The sequence below is a fragment of the Eriocheir sinensis genome, chromosome 39 (assembly GCF_024679095.1).
Source record: "Eriocheir sinensis breed Jianghai 21 chromosome 39, ASM2467909v1, whole genome shotgun sequence".
Taxonomy (NCBI): domain Eukaryota; kingdom Metazoa; phylum Arthropoda; class Malacostraca; order Decapoda; family Varunidae; genus Eriocheir; species Eriocheir sinensis.
Genome location: NC_066547.1, coordinates 7,562,269 through 7,578,121, shown reverse-complemented (window position 1 = coordinate 7,578,121; position 15,853 = coordinate 7,562,269).

The window sequence follows — 15,853 nt, the reverse complement described above, 5'->3', positions numbered from 1 at the left end:
TATTTTTTCTTTTCTCTACTTCCTCTTCTGTAAAAATAAGAGCAGAGAGAGAACTAGAACGCCCATGGTAATACTTGGAAAAAAATATATAAAAGCTTGACGGGGGCGAGGCACAGGCAAGCAGGCGAGAACGGCCCCTCCCGAGACATCCCGTGAAGGCGGCCCTGGTGTCCCTCGCAGCCTCGCCATCCGTCCGCCATCACGCCTCCCTCCACGACCCCGGCTCATCTATTTCTTCTCGCCTCGATCCTTACCCCGCCCGCTGCTGGGAAAGACACAGCCACCACCACCGTCACTGCCGCCATCACCTCCTGCTCCTCCACCTCTACGGCCTTTATCCACCATTACCTTTACGACGACTGCACCCACCACGAGACCACTACCATCACACCCACTGTCACTATCACCTGTTCCATTTTCACCATTATTGCTGTCAGAACCACCATCACCATTCTTTGTCCCACCATTACCTTTCCACCATCAACACCACTGCTATACCGATAATATACGTCCTTGTGCTCCATTACCACCATTATCAACACCATCTGCTCCACCATCATCCCATTCACCACTATTACTACTTCAACTACCATCAATGTTACTACTACCTCGGCTACCACTACTGTCAACACCACTATTTTCACTGCTACCTCAAATAATACCACTTTCTGCACAACCCATGCCATTTCCTATACCATAACAGTTACCATCACCACCATAACCACTACCACCATCCCCCATCTCCATTGCTACAACCACCACCATCACCACGACCACCATCACCGCCGTTTCCACCATCTGGCTCACTACCATTACTGTCTCATGTTCCACCACCACCATTACCGTCATCACCACCACACCACACACCAATGTAGCCCCACACACGACTCCTATAACACACTTTTTTTCTCCTCAGGGTACGTTCTCCATTCTACCCACCTCCATTTTTTCGCTGCTTTCTCCTCTCTCTCTCTCGCGCGCTCCCTCGCCTCCTCCATTCCTTCCCGTCCCTTCCCCTTTAGTCGGATAACACCGTAATGAACTCTAGTTTATTCCGCGTTGTAATATTGGGCCGAGTCCCAGCTGAGCCCTGAAGGAGATTGAACACACGGCGACTCCCAGCAGACGAGAGAGAGCCCCGGCAGCCACCTCCTCCTCCTCCCACCTCGCATCTGATGGGGTTCTTGATTTCATTGGGGAATTGAAGGAATTTATAATGATTACAAGGCCGTGTTGGAAGGGACGCCCGGGTGGAAGGGGTCGCCGGAGTGGAGAAAAAACGGTGGAGTGAAATGATGGAGGAGAATAGAATAATGGAGGGAACGAAGAAGGAAGTGAGGTGGATGAATTAAAGTGTCTGGAATTGCTTGTGATCAAGTTTGTTTTATCGAAGAAGACTTAAAGAAGATTATTTTGTCATTCTCAAAAAAAATAATAATAATCTTCAATTTTTAACACCCAGTTTCGAAATGAAACTAGTAAGGTGTTCCCGTTCTTGCCTTATATTTTGTTCGTTTCCTCCGTAGCGGCGTCCTCGCCATCCGTCACCGTATTAGTAGCGTGAAGTAGCCCTCAACACGCGTCCACACCACCTAGCAGCGTGAAGCCTTCAGCCCAAACACGCATGTCTGCACCACGAGGCTTCTAATTAGTAAACATCTCTCACGCCAGTTTAGTACCACGTTCAGTAGATCAAGATAAAGAGGTACAAGTGTTAGGGAATTATAGTACTGTTATTATAGTGCTATTATTAGGTAACGTGATGGAAGAGAAAAAATGAAAACACGTTCTACCACACTCACTCATTAGGTTAAAACACTACACAGGGGGCACAATAGATAAGTAAATGGTTGGCATTATTATTCAGGATGGACTTTCTCTCAACTTCCTATAGTTTTCACCTAGATATTACTTCACCTGTTCTAAGGTACTAATAGTAATGAGATCTTTTTCTTCCACCTTGTAACCATTAAATAATATATGCATTATATTATTGAAAAAAAGATCGGTGTTGCTATACAGTGAAACATTGGTGGAAATTAATAAAGCAAAACATTGTCATTCAAGCAAAAAGCAGCACGTAAAAAATATCTAGAATATAAACATTATAAATATTTCATCACCACCTGTTACCTATATGGTTCTGATTATTGGTGCAATATTATACGGGTTACTACCACGATAAACATCCTCGTAGGAGAGAAACGTGATCGCAGGCTCGGTAATGTAACACCGCCCCGACCAAACACAGCTGTCCCAGTAGAGTCCGGGTCGAATATTGTCGACTCTGAGCAGCCACGTCCCCAAATGCCTCGGTACCGTTCCGTCCTCTGAAACTTCTTATCTAATCCATTAAAGGGAGTTATCGGCCCCATCAAAGGTCTCGTGGCTGTATAAACGCGGCCAGACAAATTCTTATCTTTATTGGCTTGCAGGATCACTCAGCTGTATTGTCGCAGACGAGGAAGTCCCGGCCAGCTGACAGAGACATCACAATCAGCTCCTCCCTCGGCTGACGTCTGTATTAAAACTGTAAAGACGATTCAAGGGGAAAACAAAAATAAATCTCGAAATTTTTATTGTAGCTTGAAGTATATTTTCTCTTCAATGGGTTTTGAATAAATTGTGTGTGGTTGGTGAGGGTTTCTGCATGTAGAGAAAGTTATGGAGTATTTTGGGGATATATATTGTAATCTGTATTTTTTTTCTAGTTTAAAAACTTGGAATATTATCATTAAAGGCAGAAAATGTATAAAAAAAAGTTCAAAAACGTAATATGATAAAACTTGGAAAATGAAACCCTAGACTTATGTAAACAAATATAAAAAGTTGAATGAATACGAGACGAAGGGGGACGGAAAGTGTGAAGACACAAGACAATCAATTAATGTGCGATAAAGAGTGACCAGGACACCGCCGAAGACTCCTGAACGAGCTGCGAATGGCCGGGAGACGAGGGCGCCCCGGGTGCCCACCGTAAAGGGGCGCGGGGCTGGAGATTCAAAGTGTGGCCAATTACAGGAATTTTATGCTGCCGTAAAATGGTTTATGTTGCCATGAAGCTGCACATTAAGTACGACTCGCGGACTACATAAGCCACTCAGAACAAACTCGAGAGACCTGCCTGCGGGGGTTTTGATTCACCATCATCACCGCCACTCGCCCGGCTCGTTTTTCCCGCCTTTGAGGTCTTTTTGAGGCCGTATTTCGCACCCACTTGAGCAAACTGTCACCACCTCGTTACGACCTCGCGCCGGCCACCTTAAGAGAGGCTAACTATGGCGACGTTTGTGGACTATTAAACAAAGGGGAGGAAAGGGCGGGTAAGAGAGGATTCACTGCCCCTTTAGGTCTCTCTGTGGCCGGCAAAGGGTGTTCGGAATCGGTGTTTTAGTGCGCTACAGATGCTCCGTTTTCGTCACGATTCCCTTCAGTGGGTTTTAGGGTAATCCGAGGTAGTTTGAGGGTTTACGTGACGCTTTAGGTGAGGGAGAGGTGATGAAGAAGGGAGTGGTGATAGGAAGGTGGTGGTGGTGACAGGAGAGAGAGTTAGGTGATGAAGATAGAGATTTTAATGGGGAGTGAAGAGGTGATGTGAAGGACGATGATGATGAATGGGTGATGGCGATGAGGAAGGAGTAGGTGATAACGGAAGTAGATGTGATGGAAGGGGAGAAGGAATGAGGATTTATATGGGCCGAATGGTCATGCAGAGAGCAGTGAAAGTATACAATGATGCACATGACGGTAAAAATATGAAAGTATCATTTGGGAAATCTATTTTTAGTTTACAATACATTTCTCATTAGTATTTTCCTGCTCTTTGAATCTATATTATTCTAACTTCTACATCTGATTCTAAAGCAAATGACAGTTAGTAGTTATTAATGTATGATAGAATTGTTGAATAATTTTATTTAAATGTTTCAGAAATATCATTGACATAGTTGAGTGTAATAATAAAATAGATAAGTGTGTGTGTGTGTGTGTGTGTGTGTTCAATATAACTAACTTAATATTATCTATTTCAGGTGCTGTCCTCCAGTGGGGTGAGTGTTCCTGTGGCGACACTCCAAGTCACCTGACACATACCCGTGACACACCACCACTACGTCACACACTACAGAAACATACCTTATCATACCTTACCAAATCACATGTTAGGCCACACTTCATAGTACCGTGTAACACCCTATTACATTACACCATACCACGATATACTCCACTTGTAGGACAGCTCCCCGGCGCCTCAGACCATGTTTAAAATATTTTAACCTACACTATACAACATACCACACCACGCCTCACCATACTTCCATTATCATCATCAGCATCACCAGCGTCATTAGCATTAGCTATTAATAGTCTGCTGCAAGATATAGGCATTCTTGCATCGTTCTCCGCCTCCTTCTGCACCCCATGACGACACACAGTACCACATTATATCACCTTATATGTAACTGTACACAGCACACCCCATCACACTATACCGCACCACATCCTAACTCACCACAACGCATCACACCACTCTATGCCACAATACAGTGAATATACCTCATTAATGTACTGCACAACACGCCTCACGCCACTATATTACACCACACGACCTCAACCCCATGCCATACTGCGCCACGCCACACCCTACCACGCCCTGACACAACAGCACAAAACAAAACAACACACCTCATCATCCAATACCACATAACACGACATGACAGGGCGGCAGACGGTCATCACTCACCTCACAATCACCATAGCATATTAGACGTCACAGCATGCGTGTCATATCACCTTAGATTTTCCACCACACAAAAATATTGTCACGTCCATTTTTTATCAGTGCAAACAAATACACGGTGCAAAACAACACATTCACCACCCACACGCATACATCGGTGTAATACTTCAAAATAAACATTTTACATCATGTGCATGTGCTTGTTATAGCATAGATTTACGTTTACTTGGATTCCTATTTGTTCATGTCGTTGTTCTACAGTGTTGTGATGGTTCATACTTGTATTTATTGGAACATTTCGTATTAACATTTGTGGACCACACTGAGCAATTTTAAAAGTCCATGTATTCCCTTGTTTGAAAATATGCATATACAATATACGCAAATACATGTACACACACACACGCATAGACACACTCACACGCATATACACACATGTACACATAATTATGTATACATCTACCCTCTCCCACGAGTAAACAGGTAAAAAACAAGTGCACAAAAAAATCACAGTAGTCCCATGAAAGCAACAAGCAAGCTCCCTAAAGTATACTGTTTATCTAGTCACTTTGAAACATTATTCCATGATTCGAGAGTTTTTTTTACAAATCATGTTCCCTTTCTTCCTCCTTCCTTCTCCCCCTCTCCCCTTAATGTTACCGCCCTTCAAGTAGCTTAGAAGAATGGCCGTCACATTATCTTATGGGAACATTATCGGCCATTCTCCTGCTCCTCCTTCCCGTCAGCGTACTACTGAAGGCCCACCTGATGAACTGAACACCTTCAAGGAATAGCTTCTGATTGCCCGTAAACATCCTCCCTTTGGACTGATGGCGGCGGGGAGAGGAGGAAGGGAGGGGAGGGAGCTCGATGATGGTGTTGAGGCGAAGGGGAGGAAAACATGCTTGAAATTCTATAATGCTAGGCTATTACAAGTGTGTGTGTGTGTGTGTGTGTGTGTGTGTGTGTGTGTGTGTGTGTGTGTGAAGAAGAGAGAGGGAGAAAAAAATGGAGAGAGAGAGAGAGAGAGAGAGAGAGATATATATATATATATATATATATATATATATATATATATATATATATATATATATATATATATATATATATATATATATATATATATATATATATATATATATATATATATATATATATATATATATATATATATATATATATATATATATATATATATATATATATATATATATATATATATATATATATATATATATATATATATATATATATATATATATATATATATATATATATATATATATATATATATATATATATATATATATATATATATATATATATGAATGTGTGTGTGTGTGTGTGTGTGTGTGTGTGTGTGTGTGTGTGTGTGCACGTTAAACAAAGCGAAATGACGTAATTCTGTTTTTTTTTTTAATATGAAAGCACCCAGGTTAATTGTATTTTTCCTGTTTCTTAATGTTCAGTATTATATCGACACGAGTGTTATAGTGTAATCGTCATCCGAGGTAATATATACGTATCATTGTTTATCACAGTGATTCACAGATAAAGTAGTGAGTAAAGAGGAAATTACGTTGTATCGAGGACTGTCAGTGGGGGATAAAAAGTGTAAGAGGAAGTTAAGATTACGTGACTGCTTACAACCGGAAGTAAGAAATAAAAACTATCAGACAATTGCCTGGAAAATATGCAATGCAAGTGTGTCATCATGTAACTCAGACATTAGTAATAACGCAAAATATTATCATTAAATTATTTGGTACTGAGAGAGACAAGGAAATTATTGAAAAGAGTATCATTATTATATCGTATTTGCCTTATTTTCTTGTAACCATGACCAGATGTAAAGAAAAGTTTAGCGGGCGGAGACAGCGGCGGGCGGGGGAGGCTGGCGGCTGGCTGAGCGGCGGCCCGGCAGCCTCGGCTTCTCTTAGGGGGCGCTAGATGTGTTGAGCTGAGTGATGCTGTGTTCTGTGGAAAAGAGAAAACTCATGTAAAATCCATCGTTATTTCTTTTGAATGGTACCAATAACCGAAAAATATATCCTGCTTCTTCTTCTTCTATTTTAATAATAAAAAGTAAGCCTATATTATGTTTCCATAAAAATAACGTAGCACATGCTGTCTTTTTAATAACTTTTTTGTACAGGATACCTTGAGCCGGAGTGACTTAGGAAATCAAAACAATTGGCTACGTTTAGTAACGTATCGGCGTGGTAAACCACAAGCCTGCCATCTCAGTGCCATTGGCCGGCAGTAATATGTGAGCATTTCTTGGATAGAACCTAAACCTCTGTCTGAACAAGTCTGGAGGCCACTTGAATGGAGTTGCTGTAGCCCCTTGAATTATCATTTAATAATAAGTGATGTGATAGATTTTTAATGCACCTGAAAAAAAAATCTTTGGTGCAATGAAAAGACACATTTTACATGTGTTATAAATTTACCTGCCGCTATTTGGTCGTTATTTTTAAACAATAATTTAACTGAGTCTTTTTTGTGCGGTAATATATATGTAATAATGATTGGGTTGATAATACATAATGTTACGCTCTACATTTACATTTGGCATAATTATTATATTTTAGGTTTACAGTAATGTCACTTATACTTTTGAAGGGGTTGCATACATATTTCCTGCAACGGTGGTATTATATTAACTCATTATCATAGACGAAAACATCTGTTCCAGCACTTTGTGCCTCCTGAAAGAAAATGACACAATTGCAGTAAAGTAAATAATATTAAACTCGGTCTTCATGGAAACAACTGAAGTGTAACAAAAAACAACGACTTTGTCACGAAGCTGCCTGCTGGTGAGTTGATAATATGGCCCTTAATATTTTCCCGGGCGTGACATTGACAGTGAGTTCGCAAAAGCCAAGCAATCCACGTATCAAGCATGGCCAGGACGGCTTTTATATAACTTAAGGAATCCATCCGTGAGCGAGAGTGAGTGAGGGAAGGAGTCGGCGAGCAGGCTTATTGACGCGTCGCCTCGCATTCCCGGCGCCGCCCCAGCACGGCAACAATCACGGCAGTGTGTGACCAAGCAGACTAACGCGTCTCGCCCCAACAGGTCAACAATCACACACCAAGTAATCTCGGCCCGCCAGGTGCCACTCGCCGGACCCACGGGCGCCAGCCGGAAAATTACACTTAAATTGAAAAACGAACAAGACGAGCGCGGAGTCGAAGAAAAGACGGTGGAATTCCATATAATTCAGCTTCAGGGACTTCAGGGAGCCGTCTTATAGAAAGTTCGTTTATATACTGAAAAGTCGTATATTAGTGTCTTTGCAGGTTTTATGGCCGCCTCTAACTTTAATGTTGGGTGAGGGTCGCGGAAGGTTAGTCACTGCACAGAGACATAGCATTTGCCAGACGTAAAAATTAAATAATATAATTTACACTTCTCCTCCCTTTTCTTTCGCCGTATTGGGGGTGGGGGGTTGCCGAGGGAGGGCCGGAGGGAGGGAGGCAGATGGCGTGCTTTCCAGGGTGACCAACAGAGGGCAGTGGTGGTACCCAAGGTTTGCTGTCCGGGGTGGAGGAGGAGAGTATAACGATAAGTAAATATTATAAACTTTATATACTTTAACGACATAGCAACGCTTCTGTAGCTTCATTAGGGCCTAGCCTGCTAACTGATGCCTAGAAAGCGGCGACGACTAACAGGAGAGGGAAGGAGTGGAGACGAGGAGGAGAGGGAGACAAGGATCGCCTATGGCCGCCCCAACTTACAATGGCCGTCACGTCCTGCAGCTTCCTGGCTCTCTCTCTCCAGACTAGGAATGTGTTTACTAAAGACTTTTTTCATTTGTTCTTCCACCCATGGTACTCCTCCCTCCCCCCTCCCCCCTCTCCTCGGCCGCCTCGTTATCCTCTCGCAATGCAGCGCCGACGCTTGTCATGTATAAGAATACATATACAAAAAGAAATGCACACTAAGCAAAGTTTCAGGGAGTGAATCATCAAACATTTGTGAAAGACACCTTACCCCGTTAATCTTTTGTCGTGACCTTTTTTCTCTCGTGCTTCTGTACATGTTAAACTTCTAGCAAGGAGAGAGGCAGGTGCACACGCAGAACGAGTTCGTAAGGATATAATAAATATGTTTCTTTAAAACACCTTACCTGTAGATGTGTTATTGAGTTATTGATATATACTAAGACGTAATTTGTTTTTCTAATGCGTCTGTAAATTTTATTTTTCAAACATAAATGAGAGAGAGACAGACGGACGGAGAGGAAGAGAAAGTGAGATAACGCGGTGCGATTCGAGCCCCAGCAGGTGTTGATGGAAAGAGCGAGACAAGGGTGAGGAAGGAGAGGCAGAGGTACAATAAAAAAAAAAAAGCAAGCGGGTCTTCCTTTATGTACAAAAAATACATATTATTGTAGAGGAAATTCCCCTTCCAGCCAGGAGAAGCAGTAGAAGGATGAGGTGGAGAAGAGTAGGAAGGAAAGGAAAGGTCCGAGAAAGGGAGGAAGGATGGCATAGCCCTAGTGTTGTCTCTGTAAACAGAGGGAATTCTGACCCTTTCAGACGTGATCTCTTGTTTCTCAGATCTATAGCCGAACCTCTCCCGTTGTCCTCTATCCCTCTTCCCCTTTCCGTTTCTCTTAGTCTTACTTTCTTTTTCCTTTCTTCCTTCTCTCTCCTTTTCTCTATCTCCCTCCTCCCCTCTGCGCCTCATCTCCCAGCCCTCTCCAGCAGTATCGTCAGGCGGTCGTTCTGTTTACTCGTTCGTAATTCCCATGCAAGGCGAACACGGATACTCGGTTTGATGGCAGACAAGCGATCAGATGCAGCTGGTGGCACAGGGAGAGGTGCCGCCGTGGGGCAGTTGGATGCTGGGGGGGTGTTAGGGATGTGAGGGTGGCCCATGGTGTTGTGAGCATGTATGGTGATGTTGATGGTAGGGGTGTACGTGGGTGGTGCTGCGAGGAGGAGGCTCGAGGGTGTAGTTTTCTTCTTGTTTGGTTTGTGGTGGTGAGGATGGAGGTGGATGCTGAGGGTTGGGTAAGGGTTCGGAGTGTAGTCGATGGCGTTGTGACATTCTTGTTTAAATAGGAGCAAGGGATTTTGTTTGGATATATTATAATTTTGTAAATTGGGACGCACTTATGTTGATTCATAGAGTGTTTTGGTTCCTGTTACGCCCAAATTGTGTGTGAAGGTCATGGCTGGTGAACACTTAATTTATTGTTTTGATGGTATAAGATGGTAACCAGTGGTTTGTTGTGGAGTATTGGGGAATGTTTTGCTTCACTTTCCTTGCATAACTACCGCTGTGTGTCAGTTTCCCGTCTTAATGATTCTGCTGACACGCCTGTTAATATAGATTAGTGGCTTTCATTAGGTTTTTGTAGATTTTTGCTTTACTAAATATGAATAGAGAGATAAGTATATATATATATATATATATATATATATATATATATATATATATATATATATATATATATATATATATATATATATATATATATATATATGTTTGTATGTATGTATGTATGATGTGTGTGTGTGTGTGTGTGTGTGTGTGTGTGTGTGTGTGTGTGTGTGTGTGTAATTAAGTCAGTAAGTAAATATTAATTTTACTGCTATTAATATACACATTTTTACAAAATACAGACAAGTCAGTAGTGCAGCAACTGTCTGTCGAGCCGAAGCTCCCTGACAGGCAGATATTAATGTACAGGAGTGCAATCAGCTTACCTGGATCCTAAATACATCATAGTTTTGTTCAAATTCACAATTGTTTTAAGGTAATATAGTTTGGATCGGCAAAGTTTATTGAATAATGTAAATATATTATAATTGTTTAAGCAAATAAACCAGAACAGTACTAAAACAGCTACTAATGGTTCTGATGAATATAATCCTTAATTTCTTTCTTGAATAATAAATAATTATTTATTTTTATTAGAGCCTTTTTGTTGTTGTTGTTGTTGTTGCGTGTGTGTGTGTGTGTGTGTGTGTGTGTGTGTGTGTGTGTGTGTGTGTGTGTATGTGTGTGTGTGTGTGTGTGTGTGTGTGTGTGTGTGTGTGTGTGTGTGTGTATATATATATATATATATATATATATATATATATAAATATATATAATATTATATTTATATATATATATATATATATATATATACTTATATATACGCTTGTATGTATGTATGTATGCATATTCACATAGAATATCTGTAAACATTTCAATCGAATTATATTATCATTTTTCTCTTCAATTTTATTTACATGTTTTTACGTTTGATTACTAATTAAATGTTTAGATGTACACATGAGCTGTTAATATGATAATTACGGCTTGTTTAAACAGAATGCCCTGTTCCCCATTATGCTGTAAAACATTCTTAATATATACCACATATTTCTTGATGATGAACAATATGTTTCTTGCTCAATAATAAAAAAATAAAAAAATTGAAAGAGATGGGCAACGAATCGAAAAGTTACTGCTCGTTTTTAATTTTTTTAATGGAGAATATTTATTCTTACTGGTTAAGCATCAGTTCTTGTTTACGTGTGTGTGTGTGTGTGTGTGTGTGTGTGTGTGTGTGTGTGTGTGTGACGGTAAAGATGTGTGTGCGTGTGCGTGTTGGTGTGTTTTTGTGTGCGTGTCCGTGTCGGCCATCTTGCGGCGCCCCGGCCCGCCGCCTGGCCGGTACTTTACCATTAAATCCCGCTCGTGCTCGCCGTCTCGCTCTGCAGATCCGTTTTTGCAGTATTACGCAACGCCTTCATCGTCAGGGTGGCCCCGCACGCCCTCGGACGGGGAGCCGGGCACAAAAACGCGGGTCAGCGGCGTCACCCTTCCCTGATTCCCGATAAAGCCGCGCACGCCCTAACCCCGTGCTTAATTTGTATCATTAGGTCTCGTACGTTGCTCGAGACTCATGATCGGCGCTGATTGCCGCCGCGTCCGTCGGGAGGAGGTGCCCTGTGACGGTACTGCCGGTGCCTGGGTTACTGTAGCCTGCGGTAGAGAGAGGTAGGGGAAGAGAGAGAGAGAGAGAGAGAGAGAGAGAGAGAGAGAGAGAGAGAGAGAGAGAGAGAGAGAGAGAGAGAGAGAGAGAGAGAGAGAGAGAGAGAGAGAGAGAGAAAATGTAATTATTGCTTACTGTGATATGTTTTATAATCTCTTTAATCCAATTATTATTTTAGGGTGTTAGGGTAAAAAAGACAGACCAAGCAGCGGAAAAACGCTAAAAACACTGCTTCTGTAAAAAGAGCAGGATAAAGAGGCACAAAAGAGTAGTATTTGTTTAATTAAATTAAATGAGGGGTGTAGAAATGTTATAGTTATTTCATTAACTTAACTAACGTTATTTGATTTTAGCTTAAGCTTCAGTAATTTCCTGTTTTGTTTCAGCCACTCCAGCTAGACTAATAATATCATTTATACGGTAAAAAATGAATTATCATCATTTATTTCTGCACAAAAAAGTGAAGGGAATGTTAACGTCCATGAAAGCCATAAACTTCACCACACCAGCCTATAAAACTATAATAAAATTCCCTATTAAAAATGTGCGTGTGTGTGTGTGTGTGTGTGTGCGTGTGTGTGTGTGTTTGTGTTTGTGTTTGTGTGTGTGTGTGTGTGTGTGTGTGTGTGTGTGTGTGTGTGTGCTCGCGCACGTATGGGTTTTATACATGTGTGTGTGTGCATCAGGTGTGCGGCAGGTATGTATATCACAGGTACACTCACGTCATTAACCTGGGCCTAGGCGGGCCGACAGGTGAGTCCCGTCACTCACAGCCTGACACACGCGAAGGAATCATAAACAGATTTTTATTGGGAATTCCTCCGCCGAGTAACGAGGCGGCGGCCACTCCCTGCGGCGTGTACCTTGTCTCCCGTCCCCGCCACCGCCCTCGCCGCCCCCACCTTGGCGCCGTGCCTTTCCTGCTTATCTTCCCAGGGACACATATTAAACACACACACACACACACACACACACACACACACACACACACACACACACACCTCATGAGCATTCGCAGTCGAATGATGACTAATTTAATGCCGTATTTCCCCTCAAGTACCTCTCAGACTAATGGATATAGCCAACAAACCTTCCGTTCTCTTCACCTACAACAATGTTTTACTGGCGCTGTTTTCACTCTGCCGCCGCCGCTTAGGTCCCGCGGCGGACCGTCTTACGACCCCTATAAACCCTCTCCGCGATCCCGACGCGGCTCCCCGGCGACAAACTCAGGAATAAAATGTTGCAAAGAAACTCAAACGCGGACAACAGCCACTCCTTTGCGCCTGGTGTGGGCCGAAGGAACTTATGGGGCTTCGCATATCCTTGGCGTGCTAAAACCCGCCTTACATGTTAAGTTGATAGACGGCGCTCTTCGCGGCTGCGGCGATGAGCGAGTGATTGGTTGTGTGGGTCATTCACGGGCCGACGGGGAGGGAGGCGAGGCTGTCAAGTGCTCTGGGGCACGCAAGTGGCCGCGAATGGGCCGTTAGGTTGTTTAGAGCATCCTGGAATGACTCTTCAGGCCATTTTATCATGCCGTTATGACGACTAGATGAACGATTATCACACAGGAAAGGATGGTAGCAGCCCCCACCTGCTGCTGCCGCCGCTTCTGCTGCTGCTTCTTGTGCCGCGGTGTTTTCCTGCTGTTTACTCGCAACCTGAAATAATTTGGGTTTTTGTAATATACTCTCAAGTGAAGTTCTTCTCGGTCATGTATGCTGCTACAAGTTGGTGTATGCAGAGGTTTGAGCGTTAGCAGCCCCCACCAGCACTGCAAATTATACTTCATAACTTTCAGAACGTGAAGAACAATTTTTGCTGTGCCTCAAAATTTGCATTTCTGTCATCAGCTGATTCTTGTTTACATATATCTAATGTTTCCGAATACATAATTATTTACAGATACTTTGGGGAATAATGCAAAACAGGTATCTTTAGAGTCCATAGCTCTTCATCAAGTTTTTGCGAGGTTACCAAAATAGGGTTGGCCTTAGGGTCTGGTTTGATTATATAAGAATTTAAATATAGGATTAAATTAGTCGCTAGAATGCTAATATTAGACTTTATAATCGCGAAAGAAGAGTGGAAAACTACCTGAAGGGGTTAAGGATAGGGGAACGCAGGAAGAGAGAAAGTGAGAAGGATGGGGGGCAGCAAGTTATCAAAGACCATAATTGTACCTTCGTGAATTTTACCCCAACATCAAGGTATGAATCAAGGTTATTGAAGTTAATGGTATGTTATTTGGAACCTCGGAATCTTTATTGTTTTATAATATTTGCTTTTAAATGTGCGTAACTTATCGCTGTATCCCCGTCCGAGTGCCGATCCTTATATCATTGGAAATATATATTGTTTTCAAGTTTTAGGATCCTCGGTCTCTCATTTAAGCGTATTAATCTTTCTGAGACTCAAAAATAATGCCCCTTTGCGGAATTTATCATTATGCCGTCCACTTAGAACCTAACTTATGGAAATCGTTCGCTGTAGATGATCGTACTTTGGCGAACTCCAGATAATGTTTTTTTTTTTTTTTGTGTGTGTGTGTGCGAGCGGATGTAATTATTCTTGACCTTCCTCGTGTGTTGAAGGTCAGGGTTTTATATTTTTTTATTGTCTACGAAAATCGACTTGAAAATATTGGCTAAATTCTACTGTCACTCTAACGCCAAATGATTGCTGGCACGCTGACATGGGAGCCAATGCCATCAATATGAATAGCTTTTAATCCAATTCAAAAGGATTAAATTTTATCTTCACGTGACTGTGACTCTGAAGTTGGCGTGATGTTGAGATAATTAGACCTCCACACACCTATATGTTTTCTGACCCGTTTGATATAAAATAAATTAGGTCGATTCTACGTACTATTACAATTATTTTCATCATCAAAGTCTTGTAGAGAATATTTCGAATGCTGACGTAATTGGCGTGTGTGTGTGTGTGTGTGTGTGTGTGTGTGTGTTTAGGGCGACGGTACTGTGGGGTGTTTGTTTGTTTGGTCCTCGTGATGAATAGTTTCCTCAGAGGCGTCACGTGATAGCCGGCCTGAGCACACCCGAGAAACCAAGACGCGGGTGTTTGTTTGCCCGCGGAGATAAGCTTGAGTACATGGCGGCTTAGGTTACTCCGCGTCTGTGCTACATGGAGGCTGTTACTGAGTGATTCCGTGCTGTTTTACCTTCGTCTCTAGTTGAAAATAAGTACAGATAGGTTAGGGTCATCTCAGGTCCGGTTAGGTTGGGTTTCCATCAAAAAAGAATATCGTAAAGGGCGCCAGAGGAAAATCTTATATATTCGTCAATGGGTTCAATATCGAAAATCCTGCCCTGCGTCCTGGTTTTGGCGCTGCCCTCAGACCGGCGCCGTAGGACTTGGGGCGGCGGGCAGACGGGCGGAGGGACGTGCCGGCGGGATGAAAGAGAAAAAGTTGTGAGAAAAATTTCATCCAATATGCAATTATCCGCCCTAAAGCAGAAATAAAACTTAGGCTGTAGGCATGGAAAATGGAAATCTTGGTTACTTTTATCACTGGGGTTGTCGGGCGGCGCGGACTGCTGCTGCTGCTGCTGATGTTGACGATGATGCTTCCTCTTACATTCTCTTCCTCCCACTTTCCTTGTTCCCTCCTCTCCCGCGTCGTCCCTCCCATTACCCCCCCCCCTCCTTCTCTTATCCCCACCCATTGCTCCTACACTCTCCCTGTTCCCAAATCTTATGCTCAGAGACCCCCCTCCTCTCCTTGTCACTCTCCCTTCCTCCCTCTTTTTCCCTCCGCCATGTCACTTCCTCCCCCCCTCTCCTTCCCTTCCCTCTGGTCCTTCCTTCCCTCCCTCCTTCTCTCCCCGCAGCGGGTCGGGCCTCGAGGTCTTATTGTAGCTTCGTCTGCCTCCCTCCCGGTCCAGCCTCACACCGGCTCCCGTCCCTCGCGTGATACAAGAGACCTAACAGCCTCTTCCCCAGCTGTACCCTCGGGGGAGTCCAGTTTGTGCGGGAAAACCTTCATCGGGTATCGGAGTACCGCAGGGGGACGCACAGCCACCTGCGGTTCCAGCCTTAGCCGCTACACAGACTGGAAGAGATAATGGTCCAGCTGGTG